Raw genomic sequence first — 22203 nt, 5'->3', positions numbered from 1 at the left:
TCAATCTATTTATTTCCCTGACCCGGGATCCCTGTTACATAATAATAATCCTTATTGTCACAGGTAGGCTTACATTAACACTGCAATGAAGTTACTGTGAAAAGCCCCTAGTCGCCACATTCCGGCGCCTGTTCGGGTACACAGAGGGAGAATTCAGAATGCCCAATTCACCTAACAGCACGTCTTTCGGGACTTCTGAGAGGAAACCGGAGCACCCGGAGGAAACCCACGCAGACACAGGGAGAACGTGCAGACTCCGCACAGACAGTGCTACCCACTGTGCTACCGTGCTGCCCTGGTTGTCCCACTGGCCTGCAGGCGTGACATAATTGGATTTCTGCGCTTGCGTGGACCAGTGTGCAAGTGCAGTCGAGTATTGGTGGCCATCTTGCATTGGCAGGAGGCAGTGTTTACAGAAATAGTGAGAGGTAAAGTGGGAGTTGCATGTCATTACAAAGCTGCATGATGCAGACTAATCCTAACTACCTGCAAGAATGCAGGCAGCTCCTTTGATGTGTAGATAAACCAGGTTGCCGAGGCGTTCTTGATGTTAATCAAGTTTTATGCGGTCAAAACATGAAATAAGGACTGGGGAAGGTGTGAACAGCTCTGGGTTAAATCCTCTTGATGCACAGAACGCTCCATTGTTTCTTTAGTTAGGGCTGATTGACAGCTCTTTTGCAGAAATGTTCTGATTGGATGTTTGTCCTCCTGACTTGCCTCAATCTGTTCAGTTCAGTCTGGTTGCATTTCTGGAGTTGACAAGCGGACACTATTCAGTGGGTAGTCTCCAAAGGACGCTTCCTTCCAAATGCCGGAAAGATTATCGGGCTATGCGAGTAATAAATCCTGAAGATATTTTAACCCCATAATCGGCTGAGTGAAAACAAGGAAATGCTGCAAATACTCAGCCAGTCCAACAGCTTCTATGATGAGAGATGTGGAGTTCACATTTCAGGTTGCTGATGAAGGGTCATCGACCTGAAACATTGGACTGAATTTTACTGTCCTCCCCCCCCCCCCCCCCCCAGAGTGCAGAATAGCAAACGGGTGGCTGGAGAAATGATGGGGAGTTGAGGTTGGGTGATTCCTGGTCCAGCTCTGCTCTCAGGAAATTTACCGAGGGGCAGAAATGGCAGTGGCCAACTTAGGTCATTAATGAGCCAATAAAAGAGCTATTTTCCCCAACCTCCGCGTGGCGAGAAGGTGACCTTCCTTTGGTCTTTTGGGGTGGGGAGGGCCACCGGAGCTAATGGCTTCATGGTCACAGGAAGGGGCCACCTGTAACGAAGGGTGCCCCACTGCAGTCCCAATGCCATTGCCCAAGGGGTTTCCTCTCTGCCCACTGGGGCCTGTCTGCTTGGCCCAAGCAGAAAATATGAACATAAGTTTAGTAAAGGCAACAGAATCAGTCTAATAAAAATAAAGTACTGGTTTATTCGCATTGTATACACACTCAGGACCCGGTTATACTTCACTGGGCCTTTGTCTCTCTGGGGGCCTGTGCTGTTATATACAACAGTCCCCACCCTACAGTTAACAGGGGTGGCCACACAGGGACTATCATCAACCCAGTCCCATGTGCCCCGTGCAGGATACTACAATAACAACAAAGGAACCCGGATTGAAGAGCTTGTCGTATGAAGAGCGGTTAAGGACTCTGGGTCTGTACTCGTTGGAGTTTAGAAGGATGAGGGGGGATCTTATTGAAGCTTACAGGATACTGCGAGGCCCGGAGAGAGTGGATGCGGAGAGGATGTTTCCACTTGTAGGATAAACTAGAAGCAGAGGGCACCATCTCAGACTAAAGGGACGATCCTTTAAAACAGAGATGAGGAGGAATTTCTTCAGCCAGAGGGTGGTGAATCTGTGGAACTCTTTGCCGCAGGAGGCTGTGGAGGCCAAATCACTGAGTGTCTTTAAGACAGAGATAGATAGGTTCTTGATTATGTCATGTGAGAGTACCTTTAAGAAATGATTGTTTATAAATGGGTGTGTATATAAATACCTGTAGTGAGAGTATCTTTAAGAAATGGGTGTTTACTACTGCAATGATGTCAGAGAGTGGCTGGAGCTGGGCTGTCTGTCAGCTTTTTACTTTTGTTTTAGGCTGTTTGTTGCAGGGTGTGTTTTAGTTTTGTTTTCAGTGTTGGAGCTGAAGCCAGACCAAGCAGGCGTGCTGCTGTTCTCTCTGCCATGAAAAGACTATCTCTTGATCATTTGGTGAATTCAGAATTATAAATGTTTTCAGTAGTGACTTTAACCTGATGTGCTTCTGCTAAAGGTTTTGTTTTTAAGTCTTCTGGATGTTAAAATGAAAGCTTAAACGATTACTTAGTGTTGTATTCTTTGGGGGTTGTATTTGAATTAATGGTTGCTAAGATGTTCACTGTATGCTTTAAAAAGGTTAACTTGAGTTCATAGAATAAACATGGTTTTGCTTTAAAAATTACTTTTCCATTTCTGCTGTACCACACCTGTAGAGTGGGCAATGTGCTCCCCATAACACAATCTATTAAAAGTTGTGGGTCAGGTGAACTCCATGATACACTTTGGGGTTCCCTAAACCCTGGCCCATAACAATGCACAAGAGGATATGAGGTTATGGGGAGAAGGCAGGAGAATGGGGATGAGAAAAATATCAGCATTGATTGAATGGTGGAGCAGACTCGCTGGGCCAAGTGGCCTAATTCTGCTCCTATGTCTTATGGTCTTAATAGCAGCAGGATTAGGCGGTTAGGCCTTTCGAGCTTGTACCAACATTCAGTAAAATTGATGATGATCTGTTTGTGGCCTTAACTCCACTTTCCTGTCTGCTTCCCATAACCCTCGACTCTTATTTTGACCACCAGTCTGTCTGTTTAGGGGTTGTTTAGCACAGGGCTAAATCGCTGGTTTTGAAAGCAGACCAAAGCAGGCCAGCAGCACGGTTGAATTCCCGTAACAGCCTCCCCGAACAGGCGCCGGAATGTGGCGACTCGGGGCTTTTTACAGTAATTTCATTTGAAGCCTACTTGTGACAATAAGCGATTTTCATTTTCATTTCATTTCATTCCATCCATACTGGGGTCTCGCTATTCTGAGACCCAGGAGTCAGGGAGTCAAACCTGTTACCATGTGAGCTTCACCGGAGAATCTCAGAATGCTTCTAATCCAGTTGCCAAGTACAGCCTTAAGCAAATGAGATGCAGACTGGCTCAACCATGTTCTGCCTTTCCCCTGCCACCCAACAACTCCCCCCGCCCACCCCTCATCACCCTGGACCCACTCAATATATCTATTCCTTCCACTCTTATAGCTTTTAACATCCTCCATTGCCCTTGAGCCAAAAAATATCATCCTCCGCATGCCTTCTCTCCCCTCTGAGCCTACACCTGTTACCCCCCCAATGCCCACATACCTGGTACCCTCCCAATGCCCACACACCTGTTACCCTCTCAATGCCCACACACCAGTTACCCTCCCAATACCCACACACCTGTTACCCTCCCAATACCCACATGCCTGGTACCCTCCCAATGCCCACACACCTGTTACCCTCCCAATACCCGCATACCTGTTACCCTACCAATACCCACACACCTGTTACCCTCCCAATACCCACGCACCTGTTACCCTCCCAATGCCCACACACCTGTTACCCTCCCAATGCCCACACACCTGTTACCCTCCCAATGCACACACCCCTGTTACTGTCCCAATGCCCACACACCTGTTACCCTCCCAATACCCACACACCTGTTACCCTCCCAATGCCCACACACCTGTTACCCTCCCAATGCACACACCCCTGTTACTGTCCCAATGCCCACACACCTGTTACCCTCCCAATACCCACACACCTGTTACCCTCCCAATGCCCACACACCTGTTACCCTCCTAATGCACACACCCCTGTTACTGTCCCAATGCCCACACCCCTGTTACCCTCCCAATGCCCACACCCCTGTTACCCTCCCAATGCCCACACACCTGTTACCCTCCCAATACCCACACACCTGTTACCCTCCCAATGCCCACACACCTGTTACCCTTCCCATACCCACACACCACTGTTACCCTCCCAATACCCGCATACCTGTTACCCTCCCCATACCCACACATCTGTTACTCTCCCAATGCCCACACCCCTGTTACCCCCCCAATACCCACACACCTGTTACCCCCCCCAATACCCACACACCTGTTACCCTCCCAATACCCACACACCTGTTACCCCTCAAGAAGACCACCATCACACCGGTGCCAAAGAAGAACCAGGCAACGTGCCTCAATGACTACCGTCCAGTGGCCCTGACTTCAGCCATAATGAAGTGCTGCGAGAGATTGATCATGAAGCGCATCACCTCCATACTCCCAGAACGCCTTAATCCACTGCAATTCGCATACCATTGCAACCGGTCCACATCAGACGCCATTTCCCTGGCCCTACACTCATCCCTAGAGCATCTCGAAAACATGGACTCCTACATCAGACTCCCATTTATTGACTACAGCTCCGCCTTCAACACCATAATCCCAGCCAAGCTCATATCAAACCTCCAAAACCTAGGACTTGGCTCTCCACTCTGCAACTGGATCCTCGACTTTCTGACCAACAGACCACAATCAGTAAGAATGAACACCAACACCTCCTCCACAATACTGGGGCCCTGCAAAGCTGCGTACTTAGCCCCCTACTCTACTCCCTGTACACACACGACTGCGTGGCAAAACTTGGTTCCGACTCCATGTTCAAGTTTTCTGACGATACGACCATAGTGGGCCGGATCTCGAATAACGACGAGTCAGAATACAGGAGGGAGATAGAGAACTTAGTGGAGTGGTGTAACGACAACAATCTCTCCCTCAATGCCAGCAAAACTGAAGAGCTGGTCATCGACTTCAGGAAGCAACGTACTGTACACACCCCTGTCAGTATCAACGGGGCCGAGGTGGAGATGGTTAGCAGTCTCAAATTCCTAGGGGTGCACATTTCCAAAAATCTATCCTGGTCCACTCACGTCAACGCTATCACCAAGAAAGCACAACAGTGCCTATACTTCCTCAGGAAACGAAGGAAATTTGGCATGTCCACATTAACCCTTACCAACTTTACAGATGCACTATAGAAAGCATCCTATCTGGCTGCATCACAGCCTGGTATGGCAACTGCTCGGCCCAGGGCCGCAAGGAACTTCAGAGGGTTGTGAATACCGCCCAGTCCATCACACAAACCCACCTCCCATCCATGGACTCCATCTACACCTCCCGCTGCCGGGGGAAAGCGGGCAACATAATCAAGGATCCCTCCCACCCGGCTTACTCACTCTTCCAACTTCTTCCATCGGGCAGGAGATTCAGAAGTCTGAGAACACGCACGAACAGACTCAAAAACAGCTTCTTCCCCGCTGTTACCAGACTCCTAAATGACCCTCTTATGGACTGACCTCATTAACACTACACCCCTGTATGCTTCATCCGATGCCCGTGTTATGTAGTTACATTGTATATCTTGTGTTGCCTATTATGTATTTTCTTTTATTCCCTTTTCTTCCCAAATACTTAATGATCTGTTGAGCTGCTCGCAGAAAATTACTTTTCACTGTACCTCGGTACACGTAACAATAAACAAATCCAATCCAACGCTCCCATTGCCCACACACCTGTTACCCTCTCAATGCCCACACACCTGTTACCCTCTCAATGCCCACACACCTGTTACCCTACCAATGCCCACACACCTGTTACCCTCCCAATACCCACACACCTGTTACCCTCCCAATACCCGCATACTTGTTACCCTCCCAATACCCACATACCTGTTACCCTCCCAATACCCACACACCTGTTACCCTCCCAATACCCACACACCTGTTACCCTCCCAATACCCACACCCCTGTTACCCTCCCAATGCCCACACACCAGTTACCCTCCCAATACCCACACACCTGTTACCCTCCCAATACCCGCATACCTGTTACCCTCCCAATACCCACACACCTGTTACCCTCCCAATGCCCACACACCTGTTACCCTACCAATGCCCACACACCTGTTACCCTCCCAATGCCCACACACCTGTTACCCTCCCAATGCCCACACCCCTGTTACCCTACCAATGCCCACACACCTGTTACCCTCCCAATGCCCACACCCCGTTACCCTCCCAATACCCACATACCTGTTACCCTCCCAATGCCCACACCCCGTTACCCTCCCAATACCCACATACCTGTTACCCTCTCAATGCCCACACACCTGTTACCCTCCCAATACCCACACACCTGTTACCCTCCCAATGCCCACACCCCTGTTACCCTCCCAATGCCCACACACCTGTTACTCTCCCTATAAGGATACCCATAGCTAAGACGCAAGGCCCTCCTGTTCACTTCCACACTCCTGCCTCCTTGCCTACCCCTCCCTGGCTCTGTCCCCGTCTTGAACTCCATCCCTCAGCCAGTCTCACTGCCCTGTGCAACCTAAACTGCCCCCATCCAATCATTGCATCATTGAGCTACGCCCTCCAAGGAGGAAGCAGTAGCTGCTCACTCCATCTGCAGCAAGGTGACGACCCAGCCTGCTGCACACTACCTAAATGCAGTTGTAAATCTGAAAGCACGTATTGCTCATTCACTGATAACTTAATTGGGAAGGGAACATAATACCTGTGAGCTGGCCTTTTAATGAGCATGTATGAGATGTAGATGCATGCAAACGTACTCCCTGACATTTGCTGCACGGAAGCTCCTCCTGCCCCTAAATTTAATTGTAAACGTTTGTCCTGCTGCGGTTAACTGACTTTCGGCCTCCCACTCAATTAGGTTTCCCACCCACTTTGCTTCCTGCTCCCAAGAGCCGCACAAAATTCCACCCCTTATCTCCGTTGCTGCCAAACCAGTTGAGTATTTGCAGGATTTTCTGTTTCTATTTCAGATTTCTGGCTGCTGCAGTATTTTGCTTTGTGTCTATTGTATTTGCAATAGTTCTGTCTGTGTAATTGTGTTCCCTGTAAATAAATCTAACTGTTAACTTTAACCTGAATGGATTATTCTGCATTGCCTCCCGTTGTTCAGAGTGGACAACAGAGCATGATGGGATAAATTAATAGAATCCCTGCAGTGCAGAAAGAGACTATTCGGCCCATCAAGTCTGCGCCAACTCTCCAAAAGAGCACCACCCCACCCAAGACCGCACCGCAACGCTATCCCCACAACCCGACCTGACCTACACATCTTTGGACACTAAGGGGAAATTTAGCATGGCCTATCCATCCACGGTCAGCATCGAACCCAGGCCCCTGGCGCTGTGAGGCAGCAATGCCCACATTAGAACATAGAACATGGGGCTGTTTAGCACAACGCTAAATTGCTGGCTTTGAAAGCAGACCAAGCAGGCCAGCAGAACGGTTCGATTCCCGTAACAGCCTCCCCGAACAGGCGCCGGAATGTGGCGACTAGGGGCTTTTCACAGTAACTTCATTTGAAGCCTACTCGTGACAATAAGCGATTTTCATTTCATTTCAATGCTAACCATTGTGCCACCGTACCGCCCGTCTGTCATATTACTTGTTTGTAATATGTCGTTACTCTTTGCTTTACTTCCAGAATGATCTGATGGTTATATTTCACACAAATAGGGTGGCATGTGGCGCAGTGTTTAGCACTGGGACTGCGGCGCTGAGGAATCCCGGCCCTGGGTCACTGTCCGTGTGGAGTTTGCTGAACGCTCGGTTTCAGAATGGGACAGATAATTACTTTTAAGATGTGTTTGGTAAGCAGCAAATTGCCTCGGGTCATTCTGCTATTTTGAATTGCCTCCTTCAAGTTAAGAGAGAAGGTGATCGTACTCCTCCTCTCCAAAATTCCTACTTTCAACCCCAGGCCGGAGACAATGGAATTTCTGAATCAAAGAGGGCAGAGGTAATGACAATAAGACAAACAAAGATGACGGTATTCTATATGGAAGCTAAGGGAGATAAAGCACATCTAAAAGAGAGGGCATAAAAAAGATTAGCAAGTAAAGTTAAAGAATTCATTAAGAGCATTTAAATGGTCATTGGATAAACATATGGATGATAAGGGAATAGTGTAGACGGGCTTTAGAGGGGTTTCACAGGTCGGCGCAACATCGAGGGCCGAAGGGCCTGTACTGCGCTGTAATGTTCTATGTTCTAAAACCTCACAGAAAATGCCATCCTTACACAGCCTCCATGTATGGATGACTCAGCATACAACCCAGTCCCACCCTGACCCAGCCATCAAGACAGGCTGGGGTACCGTGATTCACAGGGACAAGGTTTAAGCTTTGAGGCCCTCCTGCTTTTCAACAAAAGTAGCAGGATGGTGTGGATGGGACCTCGCTGATAAAGAGCCCAAGAGGGCTGTATTCAACAAACAGCCAGAAAATGAACTGGACACATAGTCACTTCATTCAGTCCGGAGCTAGGTACAAATCAATTTGTGTTCCTGGGAACCATTTCAAATCAATAAACTGTGTTTACCAGGCAGGTTCACGCGTAACTACTCTTAAGAAAAGTATCAGTGAACAAGTGCCTAATCTGTCTGTAGAGACATGTACTTAATCTCGTACAACATAGGGTCAAACACTCATTGTAACCGTTCCCATTCATACCTTGGTACAGTGGCATTTCTCTGAGAGATACCAGATGTACCTAGCCTTTCGATGTATTAGTGTGGCTGAGAATCTTACCATTATTATATGTCCAATGTAATGCCATACTATTGCTATTTTACATCTGTTTTAGTTGTATTTAGGTTAATTTGTGTGCTCAGTGTGAATTATAGAATAGAATCATAGAATGGTTACATACAACACTGTAGGTCGCTATTCAGCCCATGCCAACTCTTTCCAAAAGCAATTTAAAAAATTTTTTTTAGCATACCCAATTAATTTTTATTCAATTAAGGAGCAATTTAGCGTGGCCAATTCACCTACCCTACACCTGTTATTGTCTATTTTTTGAAGGAAAGTTAGTTCTGGAAGATTCCAAACCGACTACAGTCTGTTTAAAGTTATGGATAAGACGTGCCTCCACTGGTCTGACACCACCCTTCCCACGATCAACAATTTGGGAACATCACCCTCAGCACTCTGGTTTTGCATCCCATTGGAATTGTATCCTTTATCGGGCAGCACGGTGGCACAGTGGTTAGCATTGCTGCCTCACGGCGCCGAGGACCTGGGTTCGAACCCAGCCCGGGGTCACTGTCCGTATGGAGTTTGCACATTCTCCCCGTGTCTGCGTGGGTCTCACCCCCACAACCCAAAGATGTGCAGGGTAGGTGGATTGGCCAGGCTGAATTGCCCCTTAATTGGAGAAAAAGAATTGGGCACTCTAAATTTATTTTAAAAGAATTGTATCCTTTATTTTATATTGCCTCTCATTGCTCTTCCTCGGAAAATGATTCACTTCACACTTCTGTGCATTAACCTTTGTCTGCTGCATGCCCACCATTCCAGCAGCCTGTCTAAGTCCTTCCTTTTGAAGTCTATCGCTAATCTCCTCGCAGTTCAAAGTACACCCACGTTTTGTGTCATCTGCAAATTTAAACTCCACAGATACTAATATTGGAAGGCAATAATTTTCAGGATGTTCTCAGTACATTGGAGCTTTAAGGAATCGTGGACATGTCTATTTGTACAGTGACGCTATATCCCTTAACTGGGAGGTCCGGATGAAAAATATTTTCTGACCAATTTTTGTTTTCCTCCTGGAGATGATTATTTTGCCAAAGATATCCTTCAACAGGCATGCAGTGTCTTCTGTTATTTCTTGCAAATGGCCATTCTTCATTTTGGAGTTTTAAGCCTGCATTTATGCTGGCTACATGTTTACGGGGAGGTGTGCCAAATCCTGGTGGCCAAAGCCTACATTCTTGCTCTCTTCTTACTTGTCTTTATAATCATTGTCAGCTCCACAAATAGTTGGCAGGAGACCCAGATGTTTAAATGGGCTGTCCATTTACCAAATTCTATCTCTTATATCATCCAACTTTATTGTCCTGGATAGCATTGAAGGATGTAGCTGAGACCGACTGGAAAGGATTATCCCATGTACCTTCCCCTAAATTATTGCCTCAATGTCCGCTGAGGTTGCATTTTACTCCATCTTTCTGCAAAATATGACTGCCTTGTTAAAATGTTTAACCTCGCGAGTGTCAGAATTCCCCAAGCCACTTGGAATTTATTTTTACTCAAAAGAACAGTCTGTCATCTTTTTTGATGCCTTTTTTTCTCAGTTCTTTCCCTGCATTTATTGCCTCTGCTCCTAAATAGAGTGACTTCCACTTGGATGCAATTCGATCACAACTGACAGCCCGCTGCTCCAGTTTAGGGTCGGAGCTGCATAAGACAGCAGCAAAGTTAAAGCGAGTATATAAAGTGAAGCTGTTAATAACTTGTGTTCTTTCCCGACTGCTTTGACTTGTATTCACAGCAAAATGACAGGACGAAGGAGATCAGGTGGCCTCGTAGCTACAGACCTTCGTATCAATTATTGTGCTTTTACCACATTGGTTGGCGCCAGGGACTGTGGGTGGGCTTTTCCTGTTCTGTCTACCCCAAGGGCCGGGGGATCCCGCCTGAGGTCAAAGGACCTCTCGCTGGACCATCAGATTATCTAGCAGTAGGCGGTGTAGTGATATGTATATGTCCTGGTATATGAAGAGTTAATAACTACATCATAGTGTAAGACAACTACTAGATGGCAGCACTAGATCCATGTATATATATGCGAACTCAGAGGATTTTGTTCTCTTCGAACCAGGAGTGACTAGACAGCGTTAGAGAGAGATATAGCTTAGTTAATACCTATAGTTAAATATAATTAATACTTATTCTGATTTACTTTACCACCAGTGATAGTTCTGTAAGAGTGAACAAACTTATTAATATTGAATTTGTTATTCATTAAACCTATTTTGCTTTGAATTGAAGATTGTTAGTTTCTGTGAAATCTTCTTTTTAATATAAATTTAGAGTACCCAAATATTTTTATTTTTATTTTTTTTTCCAATTAAGGGGCAATTTAGCGTGGTCAATCCACCTACCCTGCACATCTTTGGGTTGTGGGGGCGAAACCCACGCAAACAAGGGGAGAATGTGCAAACTCCACACGGACAGTGACCCAGAGCCGGGATCGAACCTGGGACCTCGGCGCCGTGAGGAAATTGGAAGAATGGAAGTTGGTAAAATAGCTAGACATGGCAAAGAAGGCATCTGGGCTTGCTGATAGTGGGCTATGAGGTGGATATAAATGGCTTCAGCCGTCCATTGCACGTGAGGTTTGAAGCTTTCTCTTGTTTTTTTAAAAAAAACTTCTGTTTATAGGAAAGATGGATTTATCGTCCTTCCTGAAGTGAGCTGAGAATCTTCAGGAACCACCACAGACTGTGAGTTGATGATGTTCTGGTTCACCCTAAGGCTGTCAGATGCCAAAGTTTTGCACAGCATAGTTTGAGCATTTACCAGGAAGTGGATAGAGTCTTTGGAAAGCGAGTAGGAATGTTCTGCTGGAGGGGATTTTGATTCATCCACACAATTCAATCAGTCTGACAGTAAAGATTATTGAAGGGGGGTCAACGGCAGTAGTGAAGGGATGTTGTACAGTATACACACAAGTGCACACATGCCAAAGTTGATCTGTACCTGTGGGTTATGTCACTGACAGCATATTAATGAAGCCAGAGGGAGGTAGGAAGGCAAAGACTGATCTGTCTCAGATAATAGAGGCATTTGTGTGTAGATGAGAGGAGATGTTGTGGCTGATAAGAGCTTGCAGATTGGGAGAAGTAAGAATGGAACAATGTGAGGCCAGCCCAAAGTTCGATGGCTGATGACCTGTGGTCATTCTTCAATTCTGAGAGTATCATCTAACAACCTTCCGCAGCTACCCCCAGTGTGCAAAACGGGATAGAAATCTGGAAGCAAAGGTCCTGGCCAAATCTCTGGGGCGGGATTCTCCAATTGGCGATGCTGAAATTGCATTCGGTGATTCGCCGGAGAATGAGTTTTTAACGCTGAAACCGGGGGCGGCACCGTTTTCCCGGTGCTCCTCCTTCTCAAAAGCGACGCATTCGAGGAGTACACCGCCCGGCGTATGGATGGTCTCAGGACGTCACCTGAGGCCCTCCCCCGATGCTCCGCCCCCGATGGGCCGACTTCCCGACAGCGCCGATCGCGTGTCCTTTCAATTTTCGGGGACCTCACGTGACGGCTGCGGATTGTGTCCAGCGTCACCACAGTCGGGGGTGGGAGACATTCTGCTGGCGGGGGGGGGGGGGGGGCTTTTGGCGGGGAATGGGGGGGACTAGAGGTTGGGGGAGGGGTGGATCCGGGTGTGGCGAGGGGGGTTACAGGGGGGGATCTATCTGACAGGCCAGGTATGCACTCGGCCGGCTCCACATTATACGGCGCGGCCGCTGCCGTGTGCATGTGTGGCCATGGATCCGGTCAGTCTGCGTCCGTATTTGCAGGGTATGTGGTGCGGCTGCCCCTCACCGGACGGAGGATCAGTGATCAGTGCGGGGGGGGGGGGGGGGGGGGGGGGGGCACCGACGTTTTGGTCGTTTCCCAGGACATAACAATGATAGCCGCAAAATCGGAGAATCTAGCCCGAGACCAATTGTAGCAATCACTGGATAATCTCACAGAACTTGGTTTGAGCATGAGGCACATTTATAGCTCCTGTGGCTATCTTTCAGTTTAGCTTTGCTCCAGGCTATGATCAGAGAGTTGTAGTAAAATTAGATTTTTACTTAAATGAAAAACAATTTTATTTTAACCAAAAATGCTACATGCAAAGATGGTCTGAGGAAAGGTTGGACAGATTGGAGGTGTATCCATTGGAGTTCAGAAGATTGAGAGTTGATCTGACTGTGACATAGAATTCTGAGGGGCTTGACAGAGTGGATGCTGAGGGGATGTTTCCCCGTGTGGGAGAGGCGAGAGCCAAGCCACAGGGTTTAAACATAAAGGGGCCTCCAGTTTAAGAGGAGAGGGTTACAAGGCTGTGGAAATCTCTTCCCCAGAGAGCAGTAGCATTCAAAATATTTCAATATTTTTAAGGATGACTTGGGTAGATTCTTGGTTGCCAAGGGAATCAAAGATGATAACGGTCTGAGGGAAAGTGGAGGTGATGCCACAATCAGATCACCCATGATCATATTGCATGGCAGAACCAGCTTGAAGGGCCGAAAGGCCTGGTCCTGATTTGTACGTTCATATGTGCTTTATCCTGTACCATAGTTTTAAATAAGATAGTGTGATTATTTTTTTTCCAATTAAGGAGCAATTTAGCGTGGCCAATCCACCTAACCTGCACATCTTTGGGTTGTGGGGGTGAAACCCACGCAGACACGGGGAGAATGTGCAAACTCCACACGGACAGTGACTCAGGGCTGGGATTCGAATCTGGGTCCTCAGCGGCGCAGTCCCAGTGCTAACCACTGCGCCACATGCGCCGTGAGTTTTGGAAACAAGTGCTCTGGGCTGCCTCTATGTACCTCTGTGTACCCGAAACCCAGTAAAGTTGACCATATTTGGCAATGTATTTTTCAAAGTGTGATACTCCCTGACACTGGTGTGTTACACTTTTCACCAAATTGAGTGAAATATGGAATGGTGGCCCCCAGTTATAGAACCATAGGAAGGTTACGGGGCAGAAAGAGGCCAATCAGCCCATCCTGTCTGCACCGACTAAAGAATAGAAAAAATAAACTAGCTGCTGATTTGAACCCAACTTTCCAATCCCTGGTCTGTAGCCTGCCAGGTTACAGCACTTCAGATGCCGATCCAGATACCTTTTAAATGAGTTTGGCATTTCGGCCTCACCAACCAACTTAGTAAACGAATTCCAGGTGCCCACCATCCTCTGAGTGAAAAGACTTTCCTCGTGCCCCCTCTAATCCTTCTACCAATTACCTTAAGTCAATGTTCCCACGCTGATTGACCACTCGACTAGGGGAACCAAGTCTTTCATGTCTAAGCCCCACAATGATTTAAATTGCACGGTGGCACAGTGGTTAGCACTGTTGCTTTACAGCGCTAGCGTCTCAGGTTCGATTCCCGGCTTGGGTCACTGTCTGTGCGGAGTCTGCACGTTCTCCCCGTGTCTGTGTGGGTTTCCTTCGGGTGCTCCGGTTTCCTCCCACAAGTCCCGAAAGACGTGCTGTTAGGTGAATTGGACATTCTGAATTCTCCCTCCGTGTACCCGAACAGGCGCCGGAATGTGGCGACTCGGGTCTTTTCACAGTAATTTCATTGCAGTGTTAATGTAAGCCTATTTGTGAGAATAACAATTATTATTATTATTAATTCTCTAATTATTCTGTACATAATATGCAATCTTGTGTTATAATTCACATGATACAATATGCAGTCCTTCCCTGCGCTGCACACAGCTATGGACAAATAAAAAAACTATACATGTGATCGGTATGCGCGCATGTTCCTGCAGTAATGTGGAATAAAAGGTATTGAGCACTACATTATTCAATGGAATATATAACATTATGAGCACTCAGCCCAACTGTTTTATGCTCGCGTCAATGAGCATCTTATCTTATTTCAACTCACCCTGTTGACATATCCTTGTATTCTTTTCTCCCTCATGTCCTTATCTAACTTCCCCTTAATTGCGTTCCACCTAATTAGAAAAAATGAATTGGTACTCTAAAAATTTTTAAAAATATTTTTAAAAATTCTTCCAATTTATTCAAAACTACACTTATATCATAGCTGTACACGGATGTTCAGTTTGGGTTCTGTCAGGAGCACATGGCTCCTCACCTCATTACAGACTTAGTCCAGACATGGAAGACAAAGCTGATCTCCAGAGGTGAGGTGAGGGGTGACAGCCCTTAACATCAAGGCAGCATTTGACCAATATGGCATCAAGGAGCCCGAGCTAAACTGGAGTCAATGGGAATCAGGGGGAAACTCTCCACTGGTTGGAGTCATACTTGGCAGAAGGGAAGATGGTCATGGTGGTTAGAGATCAATCATCTCAGCTCCAGGACCTCACTGCAGGAGTTCCTCAGGCTTGTGTCCGAGGCTCCAAGCATTTTCAGCTGCTTCATCAATGATCTTCCTTCCATCATAAGGTCAGAAGTAGGGATGTTCGCTGATGATTGCACAATGTTCAGCACCATTCACAATTATACTGAAATGGTCTGTGACCTGATGTAGGAAGACCTGGACAGCGTTCAGGCTTAGCCCTGCTGCCTCACGGCGCTGAGGTCCCAGGTTCGATCCCGGCTCTGGGTCACTGTCCGTGCGGAGTAGGTGGATTGGCCACGCTAAATTGCCCCTTAATTGGAAAAAATGAATTGGATACTCTAAATTCATTTAAAAAACTGTGGTTACAAGAGCAGTCAGAACCAGGAATCCTGCGGCGAGTAAATCACCTCCTTACCTCCCAAAGCCTGTCCATCAGCTACAAGGCACAAGTCAGGAGTGTAATGGACTATTCTTCACTTGCCTGGATGAGTGCAGCTCCAACAACACGCAAGAAGTTTGACATCATCCAGGACAAAGCAGCCCCGCTTGATCGGCACCCCATCCATCACTGTAAAGAATCCCTCCCTCCACCACCGATGCACAGTAGCAGCAGTGTGCAAGGTGTACTGCACCAACTCTCCAAGGCTCCTTCAACGTCACCTTCCAAACCCATGATCTCTATCACCTCGAAGGACAAGGGCAGCAAATACACGGGAACACGATCACCTACAAGTTCCTTTCCAAGCCACACACAATCCTGACTTGGAAATATATTGTCAGTCGCTGGGTCAGAATCCTGCAACACTGTCCCTAGCAGCACTGTGGGTGTACCTACACCACAAGGACTGCAGCAGTTCAAGAAGATGGCTCACCAGCACCTTGTCAAGGGAAATCAAGGACAGGTTTGGCCGAGCCAGTGATGCCTACATCCCATGAAAAAATAAAAACTAAGTTCATCATTTCAAAGTGTGAGAGTTTTTGGGGGTCATCCTGAAGTATGTAAGGCGCTATATAAATGCAAGTGCATTAAATGTGAGTGTCCAATGTGGCTCTTTCCCCCCATTTGTACCCTGTGTTGCCCTATTATGTATTTTCTTCTCACGTACCAAATGATCTATTTGAGTTGCACGCGGAAAAATACTTTTCACTGTACCTCGGTACACATGACGATAAACAAATCCAATCCATTTCAGGCCCCTCCTGCCCACTTTCTCACCTTCCCCAGGCCTGACCCCTGGCAGTGCCAATCTGGCACTTGGGTACCACCCAGGCCCAGGTGGCACTGCCCAGGTGCCAGGTTGGCAGTGTCAGGGCACCCAGGGGGTACTATGCTGCCCTGGCCACTCAGCGGTCTCCAATGGGCAGCATGGTAGCACAGTTGTTAGCACAGTTGCTTCACAGCTCCAGGGTCCCAGGTTCGAATCCCAGCTTGGGTCACTGTCTGTGCGGAGTCTGCACGTTCTCCCCGTGTCTGCGTGGGTTTCCTCCGGGTGCTCCGGTTTCCTCCCACAGTCCAAAGATGTGCAGGTTAGGTGGATTGGCCATGCTAAATTGCCCTTAGTGTCCAAAAAAAGGTTCGGTGGGGACACTGAGTTACAGGGATAGAGTGGAAGTGTGGGGTTAAATAGGGTGCTCTTTCAAAGGGCCGGTGCAGACTTGATGGGCCGAATGGTCTTCTTCTGCACTGTAAATTCCATGAAATCTGTGGAATGGCCTGCGAGACCGCCTAAGGTCTCATTACGCCTGGTCTATGTTTGCGTGAACCAGTACTAAATTTCACCCTGGCACGGTTCTCGCAGGTACGGCCGTTGACTCCAGGGTGCTGGGTGAATCCAGTGTCATTGCACTGGTTGGATGACTTAAGATCGAGCTGGTGCCCAGCGTGGAGCCATATTTGTGGCTCTCACCGTTGTACTCGGGGGCAGAACGGGGTTGCTGAATCCAAAGATGTGCAGGTTAGGTGGATTGTGCAGGTTAGAGTCCTTCTCTCAGCTGGATTCAGAAGACCTCATGAGGCCTCATGAGGCTAGGGCAGTTGAATGTTCCTCCTGCAGAATGTGGGAGGAAAGGGTCACCTCTCGTGTCCCTTCTGACTACATCTGCGGGAAGTGCACCCAACTCCAGCTCCTCGAGAGCCGCATTAGGGACCTGGAGCTGGAGCTGGATGAACTTCGGATCATTCGGGAGGCGGAGGAGGTTATTGAGAGGAGTTATAGGGAGGTAGTCACACCTCAGGTAAAAGAAGAAAGTAGATGGGTTACCGTCAGGGGAGGCAAAGGGAACCGGCAGGCAGTGCAGGGATCCCCTGTGGTCGTTCCCCTCTATAACAAGTATACCGTTTTGGATACTGTTGCGGGGGACGACTTACCAGGGGTAAGCAATAGGGCGCAGGTCTCTGGCACAGAGTCTGTCCCTGTTGCTCAGAAGGGAAGGGAGAAGAGGAACAGAGCACTTGTCATTGGGGACTCCATAGTTAGAGGAACAGACAGGAGGTTCTGTGGGAACGAAAGAGACTCACGGTTGGTGTGTTGCCTCCCAGGTGCCAGGGTTCGTGATGTCTCTGATCGTGTTTTTGGGATCCTTAAGGGGGAGGGGGAGCAGCCCCAAGTCGTGGTCCACATAGGTACCAACGACATAGGTAGGAAGAGAGATGGGGATTTGAGACAGAAATTCAGGGAGCTAGGGTGGAAGCTGAGAGCTAGAACAAACAGAGTTGTTATCTCTGGGTTGTTACCCGTGCCACGTGCTAGCGAAGTAAGAAATAAGGAGAGAGAGGAGTTGAACACGTGGCTACAGGGATGGTGCAGGAGGGAGGGTTTTGGTTTCCTGGATAATTGGGGCTCATTCTGGGGTAGGTGGGACCTCTACAAACAGGATGGTCTTCACCTGAACCAGAGGGGTACCAATATCCTGGGAGGGAGATTTGCTAGTGCTCTTCGGGGGGGTTTAAACTAATTCAGCAGGGGGATGGGAACCTAAATTGTAGTCCCAGTGTACAGGATGTTGAGAGTAGTGAGGTCAGGGATAGGGTTAAAAGTTCGAAAGAGGGCACCGGCAAGCAGGACGCTGGTTTGAAGTGTGTCTACTTCAACGCCAGGAGCATCCGGAATAAGGTGGGTGAGCTTGCAGCATGGGTTGGTACCTGGGATCTCGATGTTGTGGCGATTTCGGAGACATGGGTAGAGCAGGGACAGGAATGGTTGTTGCAGGTTCCAGGATTTAGATGTTTCTGTAAGAACAGAGAAGATGGTAAAAGAGGGGGGGGTGTGGCATTGTTAATCAAGGAAAGTATTACGGCGGTAGAAAGGACGCTTGAGGACTCGTCTACTGAGGCAGTATGGGCCGAGGTTAGGAACAGTAGAGGAGAGGTCACCCTGTTGGGAGTTGTCTATAGACCTCCGAATAGTCCCAGAGATGTAGAGGAAAGGATTGCAAAGATGATTCTTGACAGGAGCGAGAGTAACAGGGTAGTTGTTATGGGGGACTTTAACTTTCCAAATATTGACTGGAAATACTATAGTTCGAGTACTATAGATGGGTCAGTTTTTGTGCAGTGTGCGCAGGAGGGTTTTCTGACACAGTATGTAGACAGGCCAACAAGGGGCGAGGCCACATTGGATTTGGTACTGGGTAATGAACCCGGCCAGGTGTTAGATTTAGATGTAGGTGAGCACTTTGGTGATAGTGATCACAACTCGGTTATGTTTACTTTAGCAATGGGCAGGGATAGGTATATACCGCAAGGCAAGAATTATAGCTGGGGGAAAGGCAATTATGATGCTATTCGGCAAGATTTAGGAGGTATAGGATGGGGAAGGAAACTGCAGGGGATGGGTACAATCGAAATGTGGAGCTTTTTCAAGGAACAGCTACTGCGTGTCCTTGATAAGTATGTACCTGTCAGGCAGGGAGGAAGTTGTCGAGCAAGGGAGCCGTGGTTTACTAAGGAAGTTGAAGCACTTGTCAAGAGGAAGAAGAAGGCTTATGTTAGGATGAGACATGAAGGCTCAGTTAGGGCACTTGAGAGTTACAAGTTAGCCAGGAAGGACCTAAAGGGAGAGTTAAGAAGAGCGAGGAGAGGACACGAAAAGTCGTTGGCGGATAGGATCAAGGAAAACCCTAAGGCTTTCTATAGGTATATCAGGAACAAAAGAATGACTCGAGTAAGATTAGGGCCAATCAAGGATAGTAGTGGAAAGTTGTGTGTGGAATCAGAGGAGATAGGGGAAGCATTAAATGGATATTTTTCGTCAGTGTTTACACTGGAGAAAGACAATGTTGTCGAGGAGAACACTCAGGTTCAGTCGACCAGGCTAGATGGAATTGAGGTTCAAAAGGAGGAGGTGTTAGCAATTTTAGAAAATGTCAAAATAGACAAGTCCCCTGGGCCAGATGGGATTTATCCTAGGATTCTCTGGGAAGCCAGGGAGGAGATTGCTGAGCCTTTGTCCTTGATCTTTATGTCGTCTTTGTCGACAGGAATAGTGCCGGAAGACTGGAGGATAGCAAATGTTGTCCCCTTGTTCAAGAAGGGGAGTAGAGACAACCCTGGTAATTATAGACCTGTGAGCCTTACTTCGGTTGTGGGTAAAATGTTGAAAAAGGTTATAAGAGATAGGGTTTATAATCATCTTGAAAAGAACAAGTTGATTAGCGATACTCAACACGGTTTTGTGAAGGGTAGGTCATGTCTCACAAACCTTATTGAGTTTTTTGAGAAGGTGACCAAACAGGTGGATCAGGGTAAAGCTGTTGATGTGGTGTATATGGATTTCAGTAAGGCGTTTGATAAGGTTCCCCACGGTAGGCTATTGCAGAAAATAAGGAAGTATGGAATTGAAGGTGATTTAGCGGTTTGGATCAGTAATTGGCTAGCTGAAAGAAGACAGAGGGTGGTGGTTGATGGCAAATGTTCATCCTGGAGTTCAGTTACTAGTGGTGTACCGCAAGGATCTGTTTTGGGGCCACTGCTGTTTGTCATTTTTATAAATGACCTGGAAGAGGGTGTAGAAGGATGGGTTAGTAAATTTGCAGATGACACGAAGGTCGGTGGAGTTGTGGATAGTGCTGAAGGATGTTATAGGATACAGAGGGACATAGATAAGCTGCAGAGCTGGGCTGAGAGGTGGCAGATGGAGTTTAATGCGGAAAAGTGTGAGGTGGTTCACTTTGGAAGGAGTAACAGGAATGCAGAGTACTGGGCTAATGGCAAGATTCTTGGTAGTGTAGATGAACAGAGAGATCTCGGCATCCAGGTACATAAATCCCTGAAAGTTGCCACCCAGGTTAATAGGGCTGTTAAGAAGGGATATGGTGTGTTAGCCTTTATAAGCAGGGGGATTGAGTTTCGGAACCACAAGGTCATGCTGCAGCTGTACATAACTCTGGTGCTGCCACACCTGGAGTACTGCGTGCAGTTCTGGTCACCACATTATAGGAAGGATGTGGAAGCTTTGGAAAGGGTTCAGAGGAGATTTACTAGGATGTTGCCTGGTATGGAGGGAAGGTCTTACGAGGAAAGGCTCAGGGAATTGAGGTTGTTTTCGTTAGAGAGGAGAAGGTTGAGAGGTGACTTAATAGAGACATATAAGATAGTCAGAGGGTTAGATAGGGTGGACAGTGAGAGTCTTTTTCCTCGGATGGTGATGACCAACACGAGGGGACATAGCTTTAAATTGAGGGGTGAGAGATATAGGACAGATGTCAGAGGCAGTTTCTTTACTCAGAGAGTAGTAGGGGTGTGGAACGCCCTGCCTGCAATAGTAGTAGACTCGCCAACTTTAAGGGTATTTAAGTGGTCACTGGATAGACATATGGATGAAAATGGAATAGTGTAGGTCAGATAGGCTTCAGATGGTTTCACAGGTCGGCGCAACATCGAGGGCCGAAGGGCCCGTACTGCGCTGTAGTGTTCTATGTTCTATGTTCTAGAGGGGACCTGTCTCGAGTCTGGTGTCCTGGACAACAATATCACAGAATTTACAGTGCAGAAGGAGGCCATTCGGCCCGAATCTGCACCAGCTCTTGGAAAGAGCACCCTACTTACGCCCACACCCCCACCCTATCCCCGTAACCCCACCTAACTTTTTCGGACACTAAGGGCAATTTATCATGGCCAATCCACCTAACCTGCACATCCTTGGACTGTGGAAGGAAACCGGAGCATCCGGAGGAAACCCATGCAGACATGGGGGAGAACGTGCAGACCGCACAGCCTGTGACCCAGTGGGGAATTGAACCTGGGACCCTGGCGCTGTGAAGCAACAGTGGTAACCACTGTGCTACCGTGCAGCCCAGAACCATTAGACCACAGAATAAGAACAGCATTACCCCCAGAAGCATCAGACACAGAGGGAGGGAAGAACAGCTGATGTTTGTGGGGGCTTGCTGCCTGCCTGTACATTGGAAGGAACATTGCAGCAGGGGCTCCCAGTGCAAGTGGCAGGAATTTGAAAGTGGGCGTGCTCTGCGTCCTGAGGTCAGGACGTCGCCTATTTACCTCTTTGCCATTGGCTGAGTGGGCCGGGGTTGGCCGGCCTCTCTGATTGGCCGAGCCGCCCGTCAATCAGAGGTTGTTTGGACTTTGCGCCGTCTCCACATTCCAGGGCCGGGCCACGCTGTCAATCAAACGCAGCCCGTTTCAAGGCTCCCCCTGCACCGTGCACCGCTGGCTGGCTTGCAGAGTTTGGGAGGAAAATCAATCTTTTTTTTGGAGAATGCAGGCAGCAGGCTCAGCTGTCACTTTCCCAACTCCAAAAGCCACCTTTCCTGTCCCCCATCGCCCCCCCCCCCCCTCCCCCTCCAGCACACAGCTCAGCCAGCTCTTTATAAACCACATTATCCAGTTTACACTCAGGTTAACTTTCCTAACATGCTCAATCCAGCCATTCGAGGAGGTTGACATTATTAAAAAGCTGGTCAGGTAATGTCGCACATTCAAGGTCAGTCCGGATGCCATTGGGAGAAAAGCAAGAATTAACACCAAATAAAAACTGCTGATATTTTTACAGCCAACATTTGAAGTTGATGCAATGACTACAATTGCCAGTAACTGAGACGTATGATTATCATAGAATCATAGAATTTACAGTGCAGAAGGAGGCCATTCGGCCCATCGAGACTGCACCGGCTCTTGGAAAGAGCACCCTATCCGAGGTCAACACCTCCACCCTATCCCCATAACCCAGTAACCCCACTCA

General features: G+C 47.8%; 1 long non-coding RNA gene across 1 annotated transcript in view; it reads right to left on the bottom strand.

Annotated features, from left to right (window-relative positions):
• Positions 1-406: 406 nt before the first annotated feature.
• Positions 407-22203, bottom strand: part of LOC119966602 — a 126966-nt gene continuing 105169 nt past the window's right edge. The window contains exons 2-3 of the long non-coding RNA XR_005460802.1: positions 14582-14651; positions 407-752 (exon numbers count right to left, since the gene is read on the bottom strand). This is a non-coding gene — a long non-coding RNA (uncharacterized LOC119966602). The remainder of the gene's footprint in view (positions 753-14581; positions 14652-22203) is intronic.

Source organism: Scyliorhinus canicula, chromosome 5, assembly GCF_902713615.1.
Source record: "Scyliorhinus canicula chromosome 5, sScyCan1.1, whole genome shotgun sequence".
In the NCBI taxonomy this organism is placed as follows: domain Eukaryota; kingdom Metazoa; phylum Chordata; class Chondrichthyes; order Carcharhiniformes; family Scyliorhinidae; genus Scyliorhinus; species Scyliorhinus canicula.
The sequence above is the reverse complement of the archived record's forward strand: the minus strand, read 5'-3'. Positions and strand labels throughout refer to the sequence as shown.